This window comes from Muntiacus reevesi, chromosome 3, assembly GCF_963930625.1.
Source record: "Muntiacus reevesi chromosome 3, mMunRee1.1, whole genome shotgun sequence".
In the NCBI taxonomy this organism is placed as follows: Eukaryota; Metazoa; Chordata; class Mammalia; order Artiodactyla; family Cervidae; genus Muntiacus; species Muntiacus reevesi.
In genome coordinates, this window is record NC_089251.1 from 111,010,066 (window position 1) to 111,020,655 (window position 10,590).

Consider the following 10,590-nt stretch of genomic DNA (forward strand, 5'->3'; position numbering starts at 1 on the left):
GATACTGAGAGTGACTTTGGGTGAGACCCTTCTCCCTCCCGAGCCTCACATGAAAAACGTGTTGGATTAGAACAACTAGAGATAGTTTTGTTAAGAGCATGGTCTTTGGCCCTAGGAGTCCCGGGCTGTGTGTGTCCTTGAGCAAGTTACGTTAATTTCTTTTGTAAAATGGGGATCATATCAAACCAGTCAATCCTAGAGGAAATTAACTCTGAATATTCATTGGAAAAGCTCACGCTGAATTTCCAATAATTTGGCCACCTGATGCAAAGAGCAGACTTGTGGGAGAAGACCCTGATGCTGGGCAAGATTGAGGGCAGGTGGAGAAGGGGGCAACAGAGGATGAGATGGTTAGATGGCATCACCGACTCAATGGACATGAGTTTGAGCAAACTCCAGGAGATAGTGAAGGGCAGGAAAGCCTGGTGTGCTGCAGTCCATGGGGTCCCAAAGAATCAGATATGACTTAGTGACTGAACAACAACCACAAACCCACCTCATAGCGTTGCCATGAGAATTAAATGAGACAATACATACTGAATACCTATTACAATACCCATACAGAGTAAGTTTTCAAAACATTTCCTGCTTTTAACTTTTGTTATCATTATCTCACAGTTATCCAGCTCTGATGATCTGGGTGTCTTATGATTTCCGGCACCCACTTCCTAATAACTTGACTCAACTACCAAAGCCCTTTATCTGCATGTCTCCAACTGCACTTATTAACATTTTCCATTTGACTCTCTAACCTACTGCTTTTGGGGGAGGGCAGGCTCCTTGAGGCATTCTTTACACACCAATTGGAGACTGAAAGGAGCTACCAATTAATGAGCATCTTCCAAGTGTGAGATGCCAAAATTATGAGCTTTAGAGATGAGAAAACTGAAGCTCAGGGAAGCAAAGAGACTTGCTCAAGACTGTGCAGGTAGAGAGCAGAAAAGTGGATTCAAACCCAGAACTGTCTGCCTCCAGAGTCTGTGCTGTTTCTTGAAGCTCCCACTTTAGTAAAGCAGACAAAGATAAGTCAGGGCACAGATGGTACCAGTTCATGGCTAAGGGAAGAATTCAGGGGGAAAGTGTGATTGGAAGTTGGAGGTAGGAGAGCTCTCTTGCCACGAAGCTGCTCTCAAGAGGTTCTCTGAGGCTTAAGGTGTATGAAATGAGAAAGTTTGGGGCCCAGTGTTTCGGGGGATTGGTAGTCAGAGAATTAGCAACCTTATACTGTCATCTTGCTTGTGTTCCTTCTGCTCTCAAAGGTAAGCGAGGACCATCACTATGGGAGGCAGGGGGTGCTGGCCTCATGGGCCCTGTTGTGTTCTGCCTCTCACTTCCGCAAGACTAGGGAGTGAGCTGGCGTTTATCCAAGTATCAGGGTTTACAACATACCTCCCTCCTTCCCAGGGCTGGAAGCCTGGCCTAAGATTCTGCAGTAGGCAGACACTCAGCAAATATCTAATTTCTGTGAGGGAGGTGGGAGCCCTCTAACCTGGCAGGCAGTTTATTAAAGAGAGGAATCAGAGCCTTATTGTAGAAGTATACATTTTCTTCACAGAAACTTGGAAAATAATCATAGTCATCATTTATTGAAGAAACATGGGCAGCATAATTTAATACGTATGGGGCTGGGCTATGTCACTTGAGGTGAAGTGAAGTGAAAATTGCTTCAGTCATGTCCAACACTTTGCAACCCCATGAACAGTACCCCATCAGGCTCCTCTGTCCATGGGATTTTCCAGGCAAGAATACTGGAGTAGGTAGCCATTTCCTTCTCCAGGGGATCTTCCCGACCCAGGGCTCAAATCCAAGTCTCCTGCATCGCAGGCAAATTCTTTCCTGTCTGAGTCACCCGGGAAGCCTGGCTCTGTTACTTAGCTGGCTGTCTCTGCTCCAGTTACTCCACTGAGCCTCAGTTTCCATATCTGGAATAGAGATTCTAATAAAACCTACCTTGTAGGTTTATTGTGCAAACTAAATGTGTACACTTTCTCATAACATTGCTGTGTTACTGTTTTTAGAAAGCTGTTTTCCAAAAACACAGTTATGAGAGTGAAACAAGAATCTACGCTCACCTAATAGTTAATTTTCTGACTTATATTTTTCTATCTCTCATCTTAGATGGTTCTAGAAATCTTTCCAAGGTCTCCAGGTTCACAAAAGATTTGAGTGTTGGGAGGACATTGGAGGAAAATTTGTCCAGCTTCCAAATTCAGCCAGGATTTCCTCTGGATTTTCTGGGGTGGGGGCCACTTGGCCTCCTCTTAGTTCCATCCTGGGGTGGATGCTCATTCCTCTGAGAGTTGTGGAAAGGCCCTGGAATGGGAGGACAGAGGTTCTTTCTGGGCCTGCTCCCCACCTGTGGGATGAGGAAGTAGATAGACCCCAGTCCTGGGGTCAGAGGGTTCTGAAGGCCTCTATTCTTTTTTTTTTTAATTTATTTTTTATTTTTTTTATTTTTCAGTGGGTTTTGTCGTACATTGATATGAATCAAGGCCTCTATTCTTGACAAAAGACTGAGTTCACTTTGCAACTAAGTCATTTCCCGAAGAACCCTTGTCAGTTATGGCCCCTTTGGCACTGAAGAGTTTATCAATTCCTAGCAGCTCAGGAGGGAGAGGTAAAGACTAAGGGAGAAAGAGGTCCTGGAAGCCCAAGCATTCCTTCACAACGAAAACCTGGTTGTCTCTCTCACCTTCCCCCTCTTCTCCACCCGTATCACAGGCATCCTGGGTCAAGCCCATCCTATCTCCTGTTGACATTTAGGACTTTCATATCATATTATGTGTCCTGCCCTTCACCCTTCTCAATGTTTCAGAAACTATCATGCTGTCTACATTCAGGCCTCTCCTGCCAATGAGAACATCCTCATTTGCCTTTTCCCCCTGGGAAAATCCCCTCCATCCTTCAGTGAAGAACTAGTTCAAATATCCCCTCATTCATGAATACCCTCACTCCCCACAAGTAGAATTGTTACACTCTACATTCTGAGAGCCCTGCTGCCATTATAACATTCCTTATTCCATTTTGTGATTTTTTTTTTCCCCAGTATGTGTCTCCCTTGCAGACTATGAACTTCTCAAGGGAAGGGATCCTTACCCGTCTATCTTATTTGACTCACGGTAGGTGTCAACAAACGGCCTGAAATGGACGGATGGACAAATGGATGAAGATTTCCCTTGGGATGCACAGCCCTCTCTCTGTGGGGGTGAAAGCAGGAGGGCAGATCAAACTGTAATGTGAGATGCAACCCCCCCCACCCCTCCATCCATGCTATGTTCCATTCTGTCACCGAGCTCAAACATATATTGTGCAGTCGCCCACTGTGGGACTGCCCTGGGCTGGGCAGTCATTAAAGAGCACTAAGAAACTGCAGTGGGGGGTCATCTGAGGCGCTTTGCACGCTCAGGTTCCTTTTTTTGGTTGCACTGGGTCTTCCTTCCTGCACATGGGCTTTCTCTAGTTGAGGTGAGTGGGGGCTACTCTTCACTGCAGTGCGCGGGCTTCCCACTGCAGTGCCTTCTCTTGTGGAGCACAGGCTGTAAGGCACGCAGACTCAGGAGCTGTGGTGCGAGGCTTTAGTTGCTCCACGGCATGTGGGATCTTCCCAGACCAGGGATGGAGCCTTTGTTCCCTGCACTGGCAGGCAGATTCTTAACACTGGACCAGCAGGGAAGCCCCCCAGGTCCCTCTTGTTCTGCACAAACATTCCCTGTGAGTGGTCTTCCCTGAACACTAGCCTACAATATGTCGTCCCCCCATTTCTCTTTTTTTTCACTACCCTTTTGACTCTTTCATAGCATTTACTGAAGTCTTAAATTACCATCATGGTTAATGTTTTCTCCCATTCAAATGGGCTTCCCAGGTGGCTCAGTGGTAGAGTCTGCCTGCCAATGCAGAAGATGCAGGTTCACTCCTGGGTTGGGAAGATCCCCTGGAGAAGGAAATGGCAACCCACTCCAGTGTCTTGCCTGGGAAATTTCATGGACGGAGGAGCCGGTGGGCTACAGTTCATGGAGTCACAGGAGTCAGACAGGACTGAGCACACACACACCCCCACACACACACCCATTCAAATGTCAGTTCCGTAACATCAGGGACTATGCCCCCCTTTTTTCCCCACTTCTGTAGCCCCAGTGTGTGCAGTACCTGGCACACAGCAGATACTTAACAACTATATTTTGCTATAATATTTTATCATCGTTTTCTACTTCACTAATCCTCTCCTCATTTGTGTCTCATCTGATGTTAAACCTATCCACTGAGTTCTTAATTTCTATCATTGTATTTTTAAGTTCTAGAATTTCCATTTGGTTCTCATCTATAACCTATAGCTCTTGGTCTTGTCTTCTATGTATCTGAATATACTAAGCATTATTAGTTAAAAGTTTGGTTGATAATTCCATTATCTGGATTTTCTGTGTAATTATTTCTATGATTTATTGCTCCTCTTATTTTTTCTTTGTTTTTTTGATCATGTTGTCTTCAGTTTCTGTGAGGGGTTGGGCTGTTGTTTCTCATTCACTTGTACTCCTCATGTATAACATTTCATGCTCCCAACCCAAAGCCTGGTGGAGGGTGGGGGAGTTTACCAGAGCCCTCCTTTCTTAGCAGGCCTTGAACTACAGTTTTCTCCCCCAGCTCCATAAATCTGTATAAAGCTCTGCTCAATTTCTCAGCTGTTTCTTCTGGAAGTAGCAAGTACTTGTAGAGGAAAAGCAGCCCCAAGTGAAGGGCTCACATCTTTATTCCCCTCAATTCTTTTCTTCATTGGTAACTCCCCAAATATTTAGTCTGCTATTGCCCCATAATAAGCATTTATTGACCGTATGAATACAGGCATACAAGGCTTGGAGGTAAGGTGTGATCACCTTTTACTCACTTATTATTCAGCTGTCCCTGACACCTAACTGCCATATTCTGTTTTGTGCTGAGTTAGAGAGGTGACAAGACCTAGATGGACCTGGTCTTGGGTCAAGCTACTAAACCATATTCTTAGCATCACAATCTTTAGAGCAGTGGCCAACAGAAGAAGCTCTTGGAATCCTGAGAAACTCCCTCCCTTTGAAGGAGTTTCTAGGAGCAGGGGAATGGAAATTTTCTCAGAGGAAAGGGCTTCTGAGCTAAGTCTTCTTTTTTTAATATTTATTTTTATTTACTTATATATTTATTGGCTTGCCAAGTCTTAGTACTGGATTTTTGTTAATGTATGCAGGGTCCTAAAGAAAATCAGTCCTGAATATTCATTGGAAGGACTGATGCTGAAGCTGAAGCTCCAATACTTTGTCCACCTGATGTGAAGAACTGACTCATTGGAAAAGACCCTGATGCTGGGAAAGATTCAAGGCGAGAGGAGAAGGGGATAACAGAGGATGAGATGGTTGAATGGCATCACTGACTCGATGGATATGAGTTTGAGTAAACTCCGGGAGCTGGTGATGGACAGGTAAGCCTGGTATGCTGCAGTCCATGGGGTCGCAGAGAGTCGGACACGACTGAGTGTCTGAACTGAGTGGACTGAACTGAACTGAACTGCAGGGTTTTTAGTTGCAGCATGCAAACTCTCAATTGTGGCATGTGGGATCTAGTTCCCTGAACAGGGACTGAACCCAAGCCCCTTGCATTGGGAATGCAGATTCTTAGCGATTGGACCATGAGGGAAGTCCCTTGATCTAAGTCTTGAAGAACGAATATTATCAGATAAAACAACTGAAGAACAGCTTCCCTTAAAGAGAAAACACTTGGGTTGTAAAAGAGGCTGGGGCAACTAGAGGTGCAAGGTGGGTGTGGCTGTGGGCTAGGGTGTGAAAAGTATGGAACCCAAAACAGAAGGCTGGGGAGGAAGGAAGGGCTTTGGATGTCACACTAAGGAGTTTAGGCCTGATTCTTGGGGGAGGTAGGTGCTACGTATTGAGATTTCCCAAGTCAGGTTTGGAGAAGGTGTGTGGTCGGGCAGGAAAATCTAGAGACAGACTAGGTTCTCTCTTTAGCTCTGCATTAATCCGCCCTTCTTGGGTCCTCAATTTTCCCATCTGTAAAATGGGGGTCTCTCTAAGCCCTGCGCAAGGATGACACACAAATTCGTGAAGCGTTCCATATTTTTCCGGGAATTGGTGATGGACAGGGAGACCTGGCCTGCTGCGATTCATGGGGTCGCAAAGAGTCGGACACGACTGAGCAACTGAAATGAACTAAACTGAACTAAGCTCTTTAAGTTTTGCAACCAGGGTTCTCCTTATCCAGATGGTGTTAAGACAGAATGAAGCTGCTCAGAGGGCAGGAGTGGAAGTTTGAAGCCCCACTTCTCTCATGTACTAACAGACTCCAGACATCCCTCCAAGTCACAAGTCCCAAACTCTAAAAACCCTTCCAGCACCCACCAGTTCTCCCAACCACTAGCAGCTCAAGCTCAAATGACAGCAGAGACTCAGGATGTTAGAAATTAAATTTCTGGGGTTTGTAAGGATATTTTTGCAGATATGAGCTTGGCATTTAAGTATCGTCACACGAATCCGCAGCATGGAGAAAGGACCCAGGGTTTAAGAGGGGAGAAGACTGCCCAGTGGGATGGAGCCAGTTTCAGCAGGGCAATCTTGGGCTTCAACATGGGCCTCTTGTCTCCTGGGGCCAGGGCCCTTCTGGCATCTGCTGCCTCATGGACTCTCACCCACCCACGTGCACCAAAGGCAGCCAGCCTGGTGAGGTTAAGGGTCAGGAGCTGCCTCAGGTGAAGGAGCTGATGGGGGTGGGCCGTGGCAGGTGAGGCAGGCTTACCTACTGGGGTGGGGAATTAGCTCAAATTGTATTGCGCTTGCTGAGCATGGGAGAGGTAGCGGGATCGATGCCCGCATTCTCGTTTGGGGGCCTCACTTGTGGCTCAGCTGGTAAAGAATCTGCCTACAATGCAGGAGACCTGGGTTCAATCCCTGGGTCGGGAAGATCCCCTGGAGAAGGGAAAGGCTACCCACTCCAGTATTCTGGCCTGGAGAAATCTATGAACTGTATAGTGTCACAAAGAGTCGGACATGGCTGAGCGACTTTCACTTTTTGTGGAAGGCAGTGGAGGGCTCCACCCACTTCCTTTCCTACCCACCTCCCCAGGAGCCTCAAGATTCCTGCCCCTTCCTTTTTACTTTTTGGCTTTCACCAGCCTGACTTTCAGGGTTTTGTTTGTTTGGTTTTTTTTTTTTTTTCCTTTGTTTCTTTTTAGCCAGGGCTGGAGGCCCTAAGGGCTCACTCAAGTGTTTCTGAGGCTTACTCAAGTTTTTCCGAGGCTTGCTACACGAGGCCCAAAACCGGAGCAGGGAAGCGGGAGAGGGGGATTTCTTTCACTACCTGGAATGCAAAAAGACACAGAATAGACTAAGGAAGGGAGAGTGAGTGAGGCTGAAGCTGGGCTGCAGAAACAACCCTTGGGTCCTCCAGGAGAGAGCCAGGCGGGGAACCAAGACTTAATTGGTGACTTCCAAGACAGCCTAGAGGTTACATACATGGCTGTGGTTCCAGACAGACCTTGATGCAATTCCACCTGAAACTGGTTCCTCCTTTTATTACCTTGGGCAAGTCACAGTATCCAAGCCTCAGTTTCTTCATCTGGAAAATGGGGGTAATTATGGAAACTGCTGCAGAGTCCCACTGAGATAATAAAGTGAGAGGATGTTTAAAGAATAGAGCACAGTTCACGCATCTTTGTGATTCACCCTATCCCCCACCCCTGGCTGGGACTTCACAGACACCCCCACCCCAAATCCCTTCCCCTGAAGTTTAGTTAACTTCTGGTCCTCCACTAGCCTTCTTCCCATCGCTCTGAGACTAATACAGACACCCATCTGCTGTTTTCTTTATCCAAGTCACACGATGCTAGGTCTTAGTAAACTTCAGAAATAATCCACTTCAGTCTTCTCACCTGAGGCCCGGAGGAAATGGGCTTACCTAGAAGCTAGGTTTCTGGGTTCCTGTCACATTTCACCTTCATTTTCACAGAAATCTACACACCCCACTTTTCGTGCTCCGCAATCCTTTCTTCTGAATCTTAGAACGGTCCACAACCTCCCTTTGAAACCTAAATTTATCCCAGCCTTTCCTCCTTCAGCACCTACCCCCTGCCCCAATCTCCTTTTATTTATTTATTTTTTCCCCCAATCTCCTTTTAATGATACTATACTTTTGTAATTCTCTGGCAATTCTTTCAGAGAGGTACAGTTTCTGGCCCCAGGGTCTCAGAATTCATAGGTGATTAAACCAAGATTCAATCCCTACTCTGCAGGGCTCCACGCCCAGGGCCCTCTTTGCTGCCCCCCAGTTGCCTCTGGGTTTGCCCACCTCCCATCCCCTGGGATGTGCCCCAGTTCCACTCCAGAACCCATCACCTGCCAGAGCAGTGGAGCTGGGGCCTGGCATCCTCAATCCCAAGGTCTGGAGGACAGCAGCAGTACTCACCCCACCCCAGAGGCCCTCCTTCCTTTCCCTCCACCCCGCCTCCCTGCTTTACCCTCCTTCAAAAGCAGCCAAGCCCAAAGAGGCCTGCAGACAGCCCTGAGTTCACCTCCAAAAGCTGCTACCGAGAGAGCCGCGGACAGCCTTCCAAGATGAAAGGCTTCCTCTTCCTCCTCTTCACCATCAGCCTCCTGATTATGATTCAGGTAAGAGCAGCCTCCTGGAGTCCCTGGAACCACCGTCCCAGGCTTCTCAGACCTGCCTGGCAGTGGGGAGAGGGCCTGCAGGCTCCTGGCACCCAGCCTTCCTCCCATGGGAACCAAGGACTCTGGACGCTTGGCTCCCAGCCTTCCAGTTCTTCTGGTTGGGGTCAGACTATTGGAGGGTTTCCTCTGAGCATTGCTGCCTCCGGTACTTGAGGCTGGGGCACACTGACAGGGTGCCAGCATACTGAGGCCCCCAAGGGGTGTTGTGGAATAACAGGGGATGAAGAGGCTTAGGAAGACAGCCCTGAGTGACGATGGCATCAACCCACAAGGAACCTGGGGAAATGGTCCTGTTGGGAGGGAGACCGAGAGAGGTTCAAATGGAGCCTGATGGAGGTGGCAGGGAACCCCCGCCCTGGGTGAGGAGCCTGAGTGTTTGGCAATGCTAAGATAGAATTCTCCCATTCCAGAAACAGCTAGAGTCTCAAGATCAACTGCTACTCCAAGAGGCAGCTTTGGCAGCATCTCATATGCTAGTCAGTAGAGAAGGGAGCCATTGAGTTCTCCATCGAGAACAGCCTGATCAAGCATTAAGGACAACTTGGTTGCCATCAGAAACAGCTTAATCTCCATCAAGGGCAGCTTTAGTTGCAGTGTAATCAGGCTTTGAGAACAGCTTGATCACCATCTGGCTATCTCTTTGGGGGAAAAAGTCACACCCTCCCTACCCCCACCCACCCATACTTCGCCAGGTGCCTTCTCTCCAGCCTGGTCTCATGTGACCTCCCCCATGACTATGATGGGCTCTTCTTCCCATTCACTAGATGAGGAAACAGGTTCAGAGAGGCTAAGGCCCTGTCTGGGCTATTAAGGTCAAGGTCTGGGGCCACAGATTTCCCTATCTCCTGCATGCTGGAGGTGCGGGTGACCTGGTGGACGTGAAAGGAAGGTTCCAGGGGACAGACAGGGGACTGCCTCTGACCCTGCCTGCGTTGTGGCCCAAAGCAGCCAGCCCTCCCCACAGGACCTTGGGGCAGAAGTCACGACCCTTGGGAGAGGGAAGCAGGGGCTACAGTCTGGGGGTGGGAGAACTGTGTCTCTACACAACACACCTGAGATTCACCCTTCCCTGGGCTTGCCCCACTTCTCCTCTTGCAGATACAAACTGGAGTCCTGGGAAACCATACCACCACCATCACCACCTCCTCCAAGAAACCCCATAGTGGCTCCCCAGCCTTCGGCAGCCTGGCCGGTGGCAGCATCCTTTTCTTCTTGACAAACACCCTCATCCAGCTCTTCCACCTCACCTGAGGTGACACACCCCAGCCCTCATCCCATGCCCCCCGAGAAAGCGGCCATCATCATTAGCAGGAGAAGCACCCCCAATCCTTGGGAGGCGCTGATGCTAGAGATGAGCAGGTTGTAGGAATTGATGGGCAGAGCTTGGGGTGGGGCCCATGGCCAACACAGGGAGGTTCTGACATGGAGAAGGAAGCACCATCCAGCTGGGGCTCAATAAAACTGTTGTGTACTTGGAGCGGGGTGCTATGTGTGGTCACTGGACATCACTGGATCTGAAGAGCCAGCCCCCAGGGGCTGCCTGTGTCCCCATCAGCAGGAGAGGTGGCACCAGGGAGCTCACACCCCACCTTCCCTGCCCCAAAGTCTGGAGCTGGGGCCCTACCCGTTTGGATCCCCTTGAAAGGACCCAGCCCAGAACCTGCCGGAGTCAGTCTCTCTTTAGTTGCATTTGGTCACTGGTCCCTGGGAGTTCAGGGAAGGAGGTCCCAGAGGACCCATCCGCCCCTACCCAGACCTTGGGCATCCATCCACAGTTGCAGAGGCTCAGAGAGGCCCCCACTCCACTACTTGAGTTTCTTCAGAACAGGTTCAGAGAGAACTGCCCGCCCAACCTCTAGTGGTTCCCTCACAGCCAGCCTCCTGTCGTCAC